This window comes from Ambystoma mexicanum, chromosome 4q (genome assembly GCF_040938575.1).
Source record: "Ambystoma mexicanum isolate Mex_15411 chromosome 4q, UKY_AmexF1_1, whole genome shotgun sequence".
Taxonomy (NCBI): domain Eukaryota; kingdom Metazoa; phylum Chordata; class Amphibia; order Caudata; family Ambystomatidae; genus Ambystoma; species Ambystoma mexicanum.
Window position 1 is genome coordinate 1,297,663,839 of NC_090928.1, and position 14,531 is coordinate 1,297,678,369.

The window sequence follows — 14,531 nt, forward strand, 5'->3', positions numbered from 1 at the left end:
CGTAGCGACCCCCAAACATAGGCTCCATACCCTGGGACTGACTACTGTCTCCCAGGGCATGTAAAGTCCCCATTGACTTTACTAGTCAAATCCTATGAACTAAACCAGTACAACCCACCTTACTATGGAGGTACTGGAAGGGGTTAATAGTGTTTCCCCTATGTTCATTTTCGAGAGGGTACCGTACAGTCCCTCTCTCAAAAGTTTCTGGCTGGTGGCAGTGGTTACTACCATAAATATTCGACCGCGAATATTTCCCTATGGGATTTTCCCATTGTTCGAGGCTACCACTTTTTCTGACAGCCTCTAACATACCACCGGTGCATTTTAATATTAACTTTGCTCTGGTAGGTTTTATTTGCCAGAACTGTAATATAATTTCTTTCTAGTGTCTTTCTCTAAACTCCTAACCCAGGTCAGGGATCTTTTGATCGTCCCTTTGGCGGGCTTCTACGGAGAAGCCCTCCTTTCGGCGCCACTGAGTCTTGGATGGGTCCATTGTGTGGGAGGGCGAGTAGGACCCCTGGGCAGGGTTGCTTCAGCAACCCATGTTGCACTCTATCCTGATAGGCTGGAGGGTCTCCCGCCAAGATGACCACTCCACTGTGTGAGTGACAGCTAGGCTGTATGAAGGGAGATCTTTTTGCATAAAAGCAGGGTCCTGAGGATTGGAAGAGCAAGACGTCGCCACTGGAACTAAGAAGCCGAAGTGGAGAGAAGCCAAAGACATCTGCAACGCCAGAACCACCGGTGAAGCCCTGCTGCAGCGTCTCACCACTTTTCTCCACACGACGAGAGAAGGTTTTCACCTGCAAGATTCTTCTTCATTTGAGCTGGTTGGGCCAACCAGTTTGCCAATCACCTTCCTGGACCTGCCTTGGTCGAATCTGCTGTACCCTGTACTCGGAGGCCGGATAGCTAGGCACCAATCCACCCTGACCGCGATTTAAAGGAGCGCACCTTTCATTCGTCGGGCAGCACCGCGGCTGGTTTCATACCTGGATAGTGCAGTAACTCGAACCTTCCTTCACGACGAGAGCCTCTCTTCCTCTGCTGGATCACCCGAACTGCAGGAACTACCAGGAACAACCACCACCGCAGGAGCCACTTCTTCATTTAAAGGTACATTGTTCCGCCAGGCCGCCCTTTCTTCGCGGTAGCACTAAAGGTGTTTTAAATCCTTTACCTACCTGTTGGGTTGGCCGCCCCTCTCTCTTAACATTATCTTTTCAACTTCTGCAACCACCTTTTCAAATTCGTTAACCAAAGACTTGACTGCAGCTACAAGAACATTTTGCTCCTGGGCCCTTGCCCTCATCCACTGACTCTGGCACAGGCCTACTGACTCTGGTCACATTTGTTAGATCTGCTTTCTTTAGACTGATTCTCACTGAGAACTGTGTTGGTGCACCTATTTCTTTTAACTACCGTTTCCTTCCCATTCTTAAACATTGTGAAATGCCATTTTGCTCAGTTTTCATTTTAAGTATTGCCTATACTGATGCACTGTCTTGCTGAACTGGTTCACAAACTGATGGGAAGTGTTGCTAGGGTGTATAAGAAACTATTTCTAGATAACTTGTGTTTTCCCTCCCATGTGAGGAATTGTTAGAGAATCCCTTGTGTGTAGTTGTCACTGTGCCGTTTTGCTCAGTTTTCACTCTGGTTCACTTGGTCTACAATTCAACTTGGGAGTGTGTATATTTTTCCTTTGACTTAATTTAACTTGCTCAATGACTGTGATACATGTGTTTTATTAGAAGTGTATAAAATAAATATGTATATACTTTTTAAATACAAAGCTCTGGTCAGTGTTTCCTTGTTCCATAGTCTAGTGGGCCTATTGTGTAAATCCTGAATACTGCTCATCTCCCTCTTGAGATAAGTCTGACTGCTCAGCCACAGCTACCAACTAAATCTTTGTGGTACAGACTGATACCAAAGGGGATTTATTGCTCTCACCTGTAGTCCTAATCTTGTGTAGTGCTCCCTAAGGGAACTGCACAGGATTCTGCCTAACACTGGGCTTTTCCAATTTTTATCGCCGGTTTATCCAGTCCTTCTCTTCTATAGTCGCTCCTCTCACAGCCTTAACGAGTTCCAAGGTGCCTTTTTGTTGGACTTCGGCTGCACAATCAGCCTTTTCAGCATTAAAGGCAGCCTTCACCACAGCTCCGGTCCTCTAGCACCCTAATTCTGATGCTCCGTTCTTTGTGGAGGATGATGCCTCAGGTATCGCACTCAGAGCCATACTCTCCCAGAAATGTGAGGATACGGGGGAAATACATCTGGTTGCTTATTACTCCCGGAAACTGACCCCATACGAGAGGAACTATACTGTCACTGAGCGCGAGTTGCTTGCCGTAAAGGACGCCTTTATCGAATGGCAGCATCACTTGCTGGGGGCTCAACATCCAATAACAGTCTACTCAGATCACCGTAATCTCCAGGCCTTCAAATCTATGAAGCACATAACTGCAAGACAAGCCTACTGGCATTTCATTTGCTCCTAGTTCAATTTTAATATCACCTACCGATCGGCCCAATTGCGTGCTAAGGCAGATGCTCTCTCCCACCTGAATTTGGAAATCCTGCTGCCCTCTCCCAGCAGTCTTCCTGTTCTTTTCGAGCACGTTGTATGCACACGCTCTGCTCAGCCATCTCTCAAGAGCCTCCTTGAGGAATGGGTTGCCCAGGATCCCAAGGAACTTCACGACACGTGTATGGGGTTGCTTTTGGTACTCTTGTTCAGAGAGGAATTGCCATAGCATTTCGGTGCTGGACTGCCCATGTGGGCGGGACAAAGACTGATATGCAAATGGATATTTCCCATCTGTGAAAGGCACAGTGAGCAAAAAGCATGTGCTGCAAACTCTCACCTCAGAACAGGTTATCATGCCATGTTCTTTCTGGAGAGGAGTGCCAGCTACCTTTTGTTGAAATATTTGCAAGGAACTTGGGGTTGGTCACCCTGAGTTACCTGGGGGCAACCAGACGTGGACTCCCTGCTCACTGTGCTCAGAGAGGCAAAGCTTCACCTCACTGATGAAGCCCAACAAGGCTGAAACAGGTGTATGGGGTTGCTTTTGGTACTCTTGTTCAGAGAGGAATTGCCACAGCATTTCAGTGCTGGACTGCCCATGTGGGCGGGACAAAGATTGATATGCAAATGGATATTTTCCATTTGTGAAAGGCATAGTGAGCAAAAAGCATGTGCTGCAAACTCTCACCTCCGAACTGGTTATCATGCCACGTTCCTGAGTTACCTGGGGGCAACCAGACGTGGACTCCCTGCTCACTGTGCTCAGAGAGGCAAAGCTTCACCTCACTGATGAGGCCCAACAAGGCTGAAACACGTGTATGGGGTTGCTTTTGGTACTCTTGTTCAGAGAGGAATTGCCATAGCATTTTCGTGCTGGACTGCCCATGTGGGCAGGACAAAGAATGATATGCAAATGAATATTTCCCATCTGTGAAAGGCACAGTGAGCAAAAAGTGTGTGCTGCAAACTCTCACCTCAGAACAGGTTATCATGCCATGTGCTTTCTGGAGAGGAGCGCCAGCTAGCTTTTGTTGAAATAACTCCACGAGTTTAACCTGGACATTGTAAAAGGTTTACCATACATCCAAGGGAAATTGTACATACCTTCTGTGGAACCAAGCTCCAGTTTACAGTGGAGTCATGACTCCTTGTTCCATGAACATCCAGGAAGAAAGAAAACCCAAGAACATCTACGAAGGTGGTGCTGGTGGCCTCGAATGAACAGGGACATGATTGATTATGTATCCTCATGTTCTGTGTGTGCTCAGTGCAAATCACGCCCTGGACAACCCGTGGGTTTGTTACATTCGCTCTCTGATGCACTTAAACCATGGTACATGGTGTCAATGGATTTCGTAGTCGATTTACCTACCGTTCAGGGATTTAACACCATCTGGGTGGTAGTCGACTATTTTACTAAAATGTCGCTGATTGTCCTGTGTGTAGGTCTACCTACGGCACCCGTTTTGGTAGAACTGTTCCTGAAACATGCATACCGTTTACCTCCGATTCTGATATCTGACAGGGCACCCCAATTTACATCTGACTTTTGGAGGGCTCTCTGCGCTTCTTTTCGGATCGAAGACAGGTTTTTGAGTGCATACCACCCGCAAACGAACCGCGTGACGGAGCACACCAACGGTACGATGGAACAGTACCTTCCTTGCCTATGTTTACAGTATCAGCATACTTGGCTAGCTGTGTTACGTTCAGCTGTATTTGCATATAATAATTCCATGCACTCCTTCATAGGCACTTCCCTGTTATATGCGCTTTATGGTCAGCATCCTCGGTCTCTGGCTTTGAATCCTTCGTCCGGCCCGGATAATCACGCTGCTCAGGACTGTGTCCGCGATCTGGTTATGGTTCACAAGACTATCCGGACCCATCTTGTCCGTGCCTAGGCTCGGGCAAAGCGCTACGCAGATGCTCATAGGTCACCAGCCCCGAACTACCAAGTAGGTGCCCGCGTGTGGCTCTCCACGAAACACCTCAAGATTACTGGCAAGTGTTCTCTGCTCCCTCGCTATGTGGGCCAGTTCAAGGTGTCTGCCTGTATCAACCCAGTGGCTGTTCGCTTGGCCCTTCTGTCCCGGTAGAGAATCCACCCGGTCTTCCATGTTTCTCTCCTCAAACCCTGTCCTTCTACCATGTGGCTTCCTGTCCGGCCTGCTTCTGTCACTGTCCATGGTTCTGAGGAGTATGAGGTTGCTGACATCCTTGACATGAAGGCACAGTCTGGTACTATGTACTATTTAGTGGACTGGAAAGGTTACAGACCGGAGGATAGTACTTGGGAACCCCTTGAAAACCTCCACGCTCTGTTGTTACTAGCACGATTTCATGCATCCTGGGTTGTGGGGGTGCCTTTGGGGGATGGAACTGTCATGATCCCCATTACGCACTCATCGTCGCGCTCACAGTTGTCATCGGCTGCACACATGGATCTAAGGTCACTTGGATCGGGGCATAAGAATTGCCCACTTTCCTGGTCCTGGAAAGCTGCTTGGTGGTTGCCATGGTCACGCTGGGCTTCCCGTAGACTCGGGTTGAAAGCCTCACGCTCTGCGGTCATACTCGGTCACGTGACCTCGAAGCCGGCGTTGCAGCGACAACACCGTATCCAGGGAACGCCGTAGTCAAGAACTGCATAAAACCGGAAAAGGCAACTGATGCAGTGCTTCTGATCTTCGTTTTTGTGTTTCCTGACGCTTTGATAAATGTTCCTTGTTATGCCATAAGGCTGCCTTGCTATTTGGACTTCCTGTTACTGACCTTGCTTCTTGAACTCTGGACTCCGCTCTTGGTTCTGTATTGGACATTTGTTTACCCTTCTTGGTTATGACCCGGCTCACCTACTGACCTGCTTTTCTGCTACTCGATTCTGCAATTGACACTGCCTGGTCTGTGACGACCACGGCCCACATTTCACTATTCTTCTGATTAATGATTTTGGACCTGACAAAAATCCTTCTGTTGAATACTTATCGCCTAGCGGTATTGCATTGATTCTTCATTAGCTTGCCAGCCTGTATATTAGTTGGTCTGTTCTTGAATGCCTCACCTCTGCTGGATTCCACTCTCTGTCCTACTTCTTACGACTGTGGTCACTCAACTCCTTCCCTTCTCCTACCCCTTACCTTCTCCCTTGTGCCGCCTAGGTTTAGCTCCTGTACTAACTTACAATCCCTCATTTCTTACAACTCCTTGATCCTCCAGCAGCTCTGTCTTCTGGGATACAGACCTCCTGGACATCCTAGTCACTGCAACTCTGTAAGACCAATCCTTATCCTTACTGTTTCTCTAGGTAGGATTTGTTGTAGGCTCCTTTTGTCCAGCGTTTAATCAGGAGCGGGTACCTCTATTCCCTCAAGTCCCAAGACAGGGATCTCCTGGGTGCTTCTCTAAGGATTACAGGCTCCTTGATCAGGTTAGTGATGAGTTATGCATTAGTGCTCCTTGCTTTTGATGCTTGTCTATTTTTGGAACGCATTCCTGATTTGGGTTTCTTATTGTTCCAGCCGGGTGTCCCTGTCGAGCGTCAGACATTCTCACCCTTTCAAGTGATTTGCTCATCTGTCCCTTGATATTCATAGGGCAGTAAGGTGAATCACTGGGAAGGACTAGGTGGTCCAGGTCGGCTGCAGAGGTTTCCTTGTTAGCACAGATGCTGGGGAATGGTGTGCAGGGACGGCAAATACCGCATATGAGCTCTCTTCACTTGCTGGCATTCTCTCTCATATGGAATCTGTGGCTCAGATCGCATTAGGCAGGCCATCTGGGCACTGATGGGTTACAGTGCAGCGGTTGGTTGCTCTTTAATGTTATTAGTGATAGGTAACTTGTAACTTCTCATGCACAGTTTAAAATGTTATTGCCTCACTTGTGGCTCTAGAATAGAAAGAGAAAACATAGCCATTTTTTATTTTTTTTATTTTTTTATTATTGAACTTTACTCGGAAAAAAACAAGTTTTGTCAAAAATCGACAGTAGTGTATGGTGCAAATGTCCCTTGATAGGAATGGAAATTCTGTGTTGCTGATTTGCCTCCCCCACCTAGCAAAGCCAGGTTGAAACAGGGCTCCTCCACTGGACACAAGCCTGCTACTGTGGCAGACCACCTTTGAGGTCTTGCTGTCTGATTTGGTCGAACACCAGGTCGATGAGTTTAGCTAGGGCTTGCGACCACTTGTTGTTTTCACCGGAAATCAATCTATTCCACAGATCGTCTGTTTGGAATATCCATAGATTGTCGTCTAGCGCAGGGAGGTACAGCTTTCTAGATTCCTTCGTGTTCACGCATTCCATCACCAAATGTTTCAGTGTTTCCATGGAATCGTTCTTTTTACATAGTCTACAATGTTTATCCCCTCCGCCTCTTCTAATGGTTATGACCTCTCTGGTGGGCAGCAGGTTGAGCCTTGCTCTCATAATCACCATTCTCAGTCCTTTTTCGGAGAACTTGGCGCAGTACTGTAATGGTTTTTTTGCCTTGTTGAAAGTAGGCGTAAGGTGGTTTAGCAGTTTGTTCCCGGTAGCATTTTCTATGGTCGTGATCCAATCCAGGTCTTCTATTTTCTTTTTGATTCTGTTGGGGTTTTCTTTTAGCTCTTTATCCGAGCATTCAATTTTTGCCAGGTAGCCATTACTTTTTTCAAGAGGTATGGTATGGCTTGAGAGCCTGAGCAAGATGGCCACCTTCTAGCAGAGCTCCTGATGCGGAGCTGCAACCATGTCACTTGTTAGCACTTAATGCCATGATCTGATATGAATTGTTGTTTTGGAGTGTGGCCTGGGCTCGATCCACCACAATCTGAGCTGCGTAGTAAAGAAACAAATCGCCTGCTGTGCTCAGATCAGAGCCGAGTGTGAGGAGGCCGGTCGGCGAATGTCCCAGGAGAAGAGACTCACTTACTCTAGACGCAAAGAGAGCTGTGTCCCATGGTGTGGTGATTGCTCTGAATGTGCTTGCTAGAAAAGAGGCTGATCGGCTTAGCCGTGTGGTGGCGGTGCTGTCAGCTTCTGACACCATAGTGGTACCTGCGACAGTAGAGTGGGATGGCAGGCGAAGAGCAGAATTCACAATGGAGGAGGAGTCTGCACAAGCATGACGGTGGTGAGCCCTAGGGGTGCGCAACGCCCCAGCTTAGGTCCCGGATGAAGCTTCCGCCTGGGACATATTGGGAGCTGTGGGAATGGGCGGACGAGGTGAGCCACAACCGTGCCAGTGCAGGAGCACACTAAGGTGATCAGCAGATCAGAGAGCGCCGCCGGCGGTAGGGAGAGGGAGCACCGGTGTGACACTCTGGCCCGTTGACTGTGCCAAGATCCGGGTACACAGCAACTCTAAAGGCGCACCAGCCCTGGGGTTGGATAAAGAGAATGCTTATACTGTGGGAAACGGGTTTAGGCAATGGATCAATTTATACATATGAGACAGCACTGAACGGATCCTAGGATGCACAAGAGTTATGCTTGATCCGGACCTACACATAGGTCTCAACCTCTCGAGTCAGAAAGGCGTGTAAAAACACACAATTCAGTTTTAGGCGGGTGAGAGTCCATTGAAGAGAATGGACAAATAATGAGTTTGGCGGGTATGTGAAAACTTTCTCTGGTGGGTGACACCCGCCCAAAGCGAGTGAGTTGAGAGGTATGCCTACAGGTGAATGTAGCGCACAGGGTGGATGCCCATGTCCTGGACGCGCTGTGCCTGGAGCACACCAGTGAGCTGAAGATTGGAGCTGCCTCCAGCTTAGTTAACTAGATAATTGTGATTCACACACCTTTGGGTCGCACCAACACATAGGGCCTCATTGCAGGGTCCACAGTCCAGTAAAACTGCTAGTTAAATTGCTGTTAATACTGGCACTGGTATTTTTTCGGACCCAAATTTGCCAGTGGGTGCTCTGATCTACCAGCGGGCCTGACCTGCTGGTAGATCAGGCCCCTACGAGCAAAGAAATGCCAGAATCACCGGCACCAGTGCTACTGATGATTCCGGCAATCCCACCCATGGAGTCTAATGCGACTCCATGCAATGGGAACTTACCACCGTCTCCACCGCCCGTAATATGGAATATCAGGCAGTGGAGACGGTAGGGGCAGTTTCCCGCAATTCCACCAGAATTCCTGTAATGAGCCCCATAGACCTGCTCTCAAGCATGTGCAGACTATCCTCTGTTTCAGACACGGCCACAACGATGGGAACAGCAAACAACCCCTAAACCCACAGAGATCCTCCAGATGCCTGAGCGAAATGGACATGTCAGCGCAAGGGCAAGAAACTTTGGCAGTGATGAAGTCCATAAACCAATGCACCCAAGGGACTAACACTACAGTGCAAAGTATAATAAAAGAGACGAAAGACATAAACAGCTGCATTAACCTACAAGCCAAAGGTATCACATGAATCAAATGTCCATTAAGCGATGGAAGACAATCACAAAGAACTAGCCACTGTGATTAAGGAAATCCAAAGACTGGGCGCAAAAAACTGAAGACCAAGAGCATCGCCCTAGGCGACATAATTTGCGCCTGGAGGGCGTTCATGTAAATCTGGAAGGCACAGACATGGAGGGCTGTTTCAAGAGAACTTACAAATCTCTAACCTGCTCAAATAAGTTATTGAGAGAGCTCCCAGAGCTCCTAGAGCACCCGCACCCAAATGCAATAAAAGTGAGCTGCCAAGAATAACAGTGAGGTTCTTAAACTTTCAACCCATTCTCCTATCGATGAAGTCATATCGTTCACAAGGAATAATACAAAAATAGGGAGCAAACATACGCATATTTAATGACTTCTCTGTGGAAGTGTCCAGGCGACGCAAGGAATTTAACCCACTGATCGAGGTCCTGACATTTCCCACAGTGTGGTGCTTGAACCATCAACAACAGTGGCACTTGTTTCATTCCCTGGGGGACCCTTGGCATTTTCTGCAACAACACAACACAATTGAGGCTGACCGGATAGCACACTCGAAAATCCAAGCTGCCCAGAAGGACGTTGACCAACAATCACAACGATGCCTGAATTCTCAGAATCACAGGAAAAGGGTTGGGCAGTAACCTAGAGACCAAACCAGGTTATGGAAAAGAAGGCCAGAAGGTTTAGCGAGATATCAGGTATTTGAAACTGTGTGCCTGCAGGGGCAGCATCCCAATGTACTATTTCATCACTGAATGCACAGGGTCGAACACTGAACTACTGATAAGGCGAGAACTCACATCAAGAGACCACTACACGCAGGCTTGAAGGCTTGAATGGAACTACCCACAACCACTACTGCACGGACCGGACTTTAAGCGACCTGCGGTCCGCCTGGAGATAAGTCAGCAGAGATGGCCCAAATATCTCTGCTTGCACATTCCGCCGAGGGGACCAATGCAGAGATGTTTGTACCCAATGCGGCACATCTACCTTTGCGCACTGTGACAAATGCTCTTGTCCCTTTTTGTTCTTTCCTCTGGCTAAGCTATGCATAGAGTCAGTGAAATGGCTACAGAGGCCTCCTCTCCGGCTCTTTCATTGGTTATTCTGTCTTCTTATTGGGATCCTGCTAGGAGACTGTTTCCTGGGTTTCTTGTTAGACATTATGATTGATGTATGTCTATGATGCAATGTCCAGGTACGTTACAGTCATGGCTTGAAATAATGTCTTACTTATGCACAGATAGAGTGCTGGACCAGGCTGACGAGCGCCCGTCATGCCAGAGACAGGCGATTGCCATTATAAATACACACCCCTAGAGACCAGGCCACAATGACACGATCACGACAGGGTGCAGAACGCTGAACCTAACCGTGTTAAAGGGACCTGTAAGGCCTTTATACCTAACCTAAGATTGTTACCCATACATGTATAACATTAAACATACAAGGGATGGGGAACCCAATCAAAAAATGCAGCCTTCTAAATGCCATGAGAGACAATCAGGGGGATGTAATTTTTCTACAAGAGACGCATCTGGACAAGATGGAATCGGCTAAGCAACTCAGCCGATGGGCGGGTCAAGCATTCCATGCACCATGTTATAAAAAAGAGGGGTCTCCATGTTCCTTCACAGAAGGATCCCGTTGAAGGTTCTTGATAGTATATTAGACCATGAGGGAGGTATCCTCTGGGACATGGGACACTATACCAAAAGCCACTTACCCTGATTCACATGAACGGGTCAACGGAGGAGAATGCTGGCCTTTTCACACATTCATTCACATCTTTCATTGGGCAGCTGACACTCCTGGGGGGGGACATTAACATTGCTCTCTCACACGCAATAGAAAAGCGAACAGAGCACAGCAGCCACACCACAACATGCACCCCACAAGAACAGAACCCTAATTGCCCTGATTGAAGAGCTCCATATAGTAGACGTATGGAGGACATTGCACCCATCACAAAGGGATTTCCCTAACTATTCACATCACCACCGCAGCTATGCCAGATTGGACTGTTGGCTACTTCCAGCCAATGTCCTCCCAATGATTGATCAATGTGACATACTCCCTATGACAGCGCGCCCCTGTAGTGATGAGGATCACCTGTCTGAATGGGCCTAAACAAACCCCAACCTGAAGACTTAATCTAACAACCCTGCAATACCCAGACTTCATGGAGAACTTGGTGAAAGGGAATGAAACCTTCTGGGATAAGAATTTAGTTGACAAATACAACTCGCTCAGGAGCAGCGATGCGTATAACGCCATCCTCAGAGGGCGATGTATCTGGCAATGGTCCTATAAACTTAAGCAATGGGAATTAAGTCTAACGACCGAGCAGCAAATGGCCGAGCTTACACATAACAGGAACCAAAATACCTCTCTCCATCCCTGGTTAGAAAAGCTTAGATCTGAAATGAAAAGTGTCTGCTGCATGCGCTCAGATGTTCATCTCCAAATAATCCCAAATATTTTACGAGGAAGGCGACAGGCCCCTAAGACTGATGGACCTGACCCGAAAATGCCAGCCGGGTGCCCAAATAATCTAAAAGATTTAAAACAAAATAGGGAAAGTTCTGACGGGGACACTGATATCTGTCACGTCTCTGAATCTCTACCTCTGGGTGGCGCTGTCTGCAGGCCTGCGGGGTGTTGTCTACATCTCCAAAAAAGACCCTCAATCATTATTATAATGTCTTTCCATAGATCTGTATTTTGTAAAACATGGATTTCAATTCCCATAATGCACCTGGAAGATACCTGAAAACCCTGGCAGCCCAATCCGGAAATTCTTTTGGAATCTAAGTTGCATGCACACTGGTTTCACTGTGACTGGAAGCAGACTCCTTTCAACAGACTGCAACATTCAAAATGCCACGGCAATTATTGTGCTTTTGTATCCATACAAAAACTCCTGGTGTTTGACAGCACTGGATCCTCTCCCAACGCCCATGCCAGCGATTTCCATTTACCACACTTGTTGCTGCTTGTGTTCCGCCCAATCATGCAGCTCCACCCTGGCTTAGCGCCCGGCTAGCACTGCTTACATGCTGCCACACCCTCAATCTTCCTTGATGTTGCATTGCTTTCTGAGCCTTGTGCAGCTGTGACCCATTTGGATTCTCTCTCTCTGCCTGGCGGACTTCTGCCTTGTGCTTTGCCTGCAACTCTTCCTCGATCCTCTGCTGCCAGGCTGCCATTCTTATACTCTTGCCTTGCAGGCTCTGTCCTGCACCCTCTTCCTGCTGCCAGTGTGTTTGCTACTCGCCTTTCTGCTTCACCCTGCAGCATTTTACTCGTTCCTTGTCCTGATTTCCTACAACACCCAGCCCCAGCCCCTGCACTGCATCCCTGCAGCCTTCAGTCTCTGTTACTTGTGCTGTTTCCTGTCAGTCTCCGCTGCTCCCTTCTCTGCCATTTCCTTGCTTTCAGGTCTATTTACTTCCAAACATTACCCCATTAGTCAGTCTTTGATTATCTTGCTTCTGTTTGTATCCTTTCCCCTTCGTTCTAGTCCTGTTTCCAAAGGCATTGCCATGTATAGTTCTTGTGTTCCAGTCCAGCTTTCCAGCCTGTTTTTGTTACCTAGATTCAGTTACCTTGCACCAGTATCCTGCTCAGTTCAGGGGGATCCATGAGTGAAGGGAAATCACCTGACGTGAAGAAAAACTGAAAGGAACTTTTGTTTTGTTGTTTATAGCACAGCAGGTCCTCTGAGGCAAGAGACTTTTGCGTAAAAGAGACTTGACCAGAGAAGGCCTTGATATTTTGGGAACAAACTGGAAACTCGTGCTTGTATGCTCTGCTCGAGAGTCCCATCTTGTCCTGTGCTAAAAACCTGAGGAAGGGAGACCCCAGTTATACCATCCTGACTTGTCATTTTGTGAACACTTCTTTCTTTTCTGGTGAACATTATCCCACACTATATGTAGCCATAAATTTGGCTTAATGAGAATGTTATTTCAGAATTGTAAGTCAGCTGCAAGGCCAATCTAAGGTCTCGATAAGAGAGCACTGTGGTGAGTGCCAATATTAACGATATTAGCCACACAAAGGTGAATGGCACATATCTTTATTCAAGTTAGGAAAAGTGAGAAAACACTTAGGGCCTCATTACACGGACGGCGGTAAGGGTTTACCGGTACCAGTATTTTACCGGTACCGGTAAAACCTTACCGCCTTACTACGAGGTCCCTTTGCAGGTTGGAGAATGTAACGCCTGCTTTTTGCAGGCGTTAAAAACCAATCCGCAAAGGGACCAGGGAGCTAATTACGGTACCGCAATTTGCGGTGCCGTTATTAGCACCTTCCCCATTCCCATTATGCCCTATGGGGCAAAAATGGGAATGGGGAAGGGCAATGGGGCAAGGGGGAATTACCGCCCCACCAACCTTGGAATAGGGCGGTAATTCCCCTTTCCACCAAGGCAGTGCCGGTATTTTACCGCCATGGACCAAGGTGCTAATAGCCACCACCGTCCGTGAAATGAGGCCCGGTTGTTTTCAGTAAATCTGTAAATTAAGCCAATTAATGCAATAGATAATCACAAGAGGTGATCATGGGTGCGGTTACGGAATAGTAATGCTGCCCATATGTGATGATATGTTTCAACTAATGACGCATTTTTATTTGTAGGTCTTCTTTGTTATTTCTCCTTCCATATCATTTTTTGAAAATGTACACATTGTTCAACATGTTAGAGATGGATTCTTAGTGCAAGAATAGGCTGTAATTGTTGTTTTTTGGAGTATTGTGAATGCTGAATGCGTTATGTTATATATCAGCCTTGAGAATGACCGAGAAGGTCGAAACACGTGTCGGCTGTTTAAGGATACGCTTTTTGTGGCTGTTCAAAAATACACTTATTGTATTTATTTTTCATCTCAGGATACATTTTTCTAAATGATTATATATAAATGACGCTGTCATTAAAATCCTCAAATGAGTAAAAGTCTTTATTAATGGAATTTAAAGGGTGCGCACATAGTTCTGGTTAACTTATATTCAATTAGATTTTAATTAATTCTGGTCAAAATAAGGTTAGCTAATCGACAAGTAATCGATGTGTTCAAATAGTTTACACTTTAGTGATTAGGTTCTAGGTTTGAGAATAAAGGTTCTAGGTTTAAGGATAAAGCACTGCTTATATATTAATTTTGATCGAACCCTTTTAAACCTTAACATGTAATACAATGGAGACTCATTTCTTATGTGCCTGCAAGCATCGGTTGGTCCTCTGTCCATCTGAATGTGAAAGTAGGCAGTGCTGCCATAACTAGGACTGGTTGATTAAGTTTAATTTAATATGGCTTTCATCCTGTTAAGAGTGGGGTGGCCATGCCCGGTAACGGCCCACCAGCCCGAGCCAAGGTTGGCCAGAGGAAAGCTCCCTGTTGCCTCCCCACATAAAAACCAAAAATGACACCACCCGGGGAAGATTAGCTAAACTGTCTTCCCCGGGTCCAAATGTAGCTTTATAGAGCTAGCCAGAGGGCCACACCAGGAGTTACGGGCCCTGAAGACTGAGTTAAAGGCCTGAACGCAGTAAGGG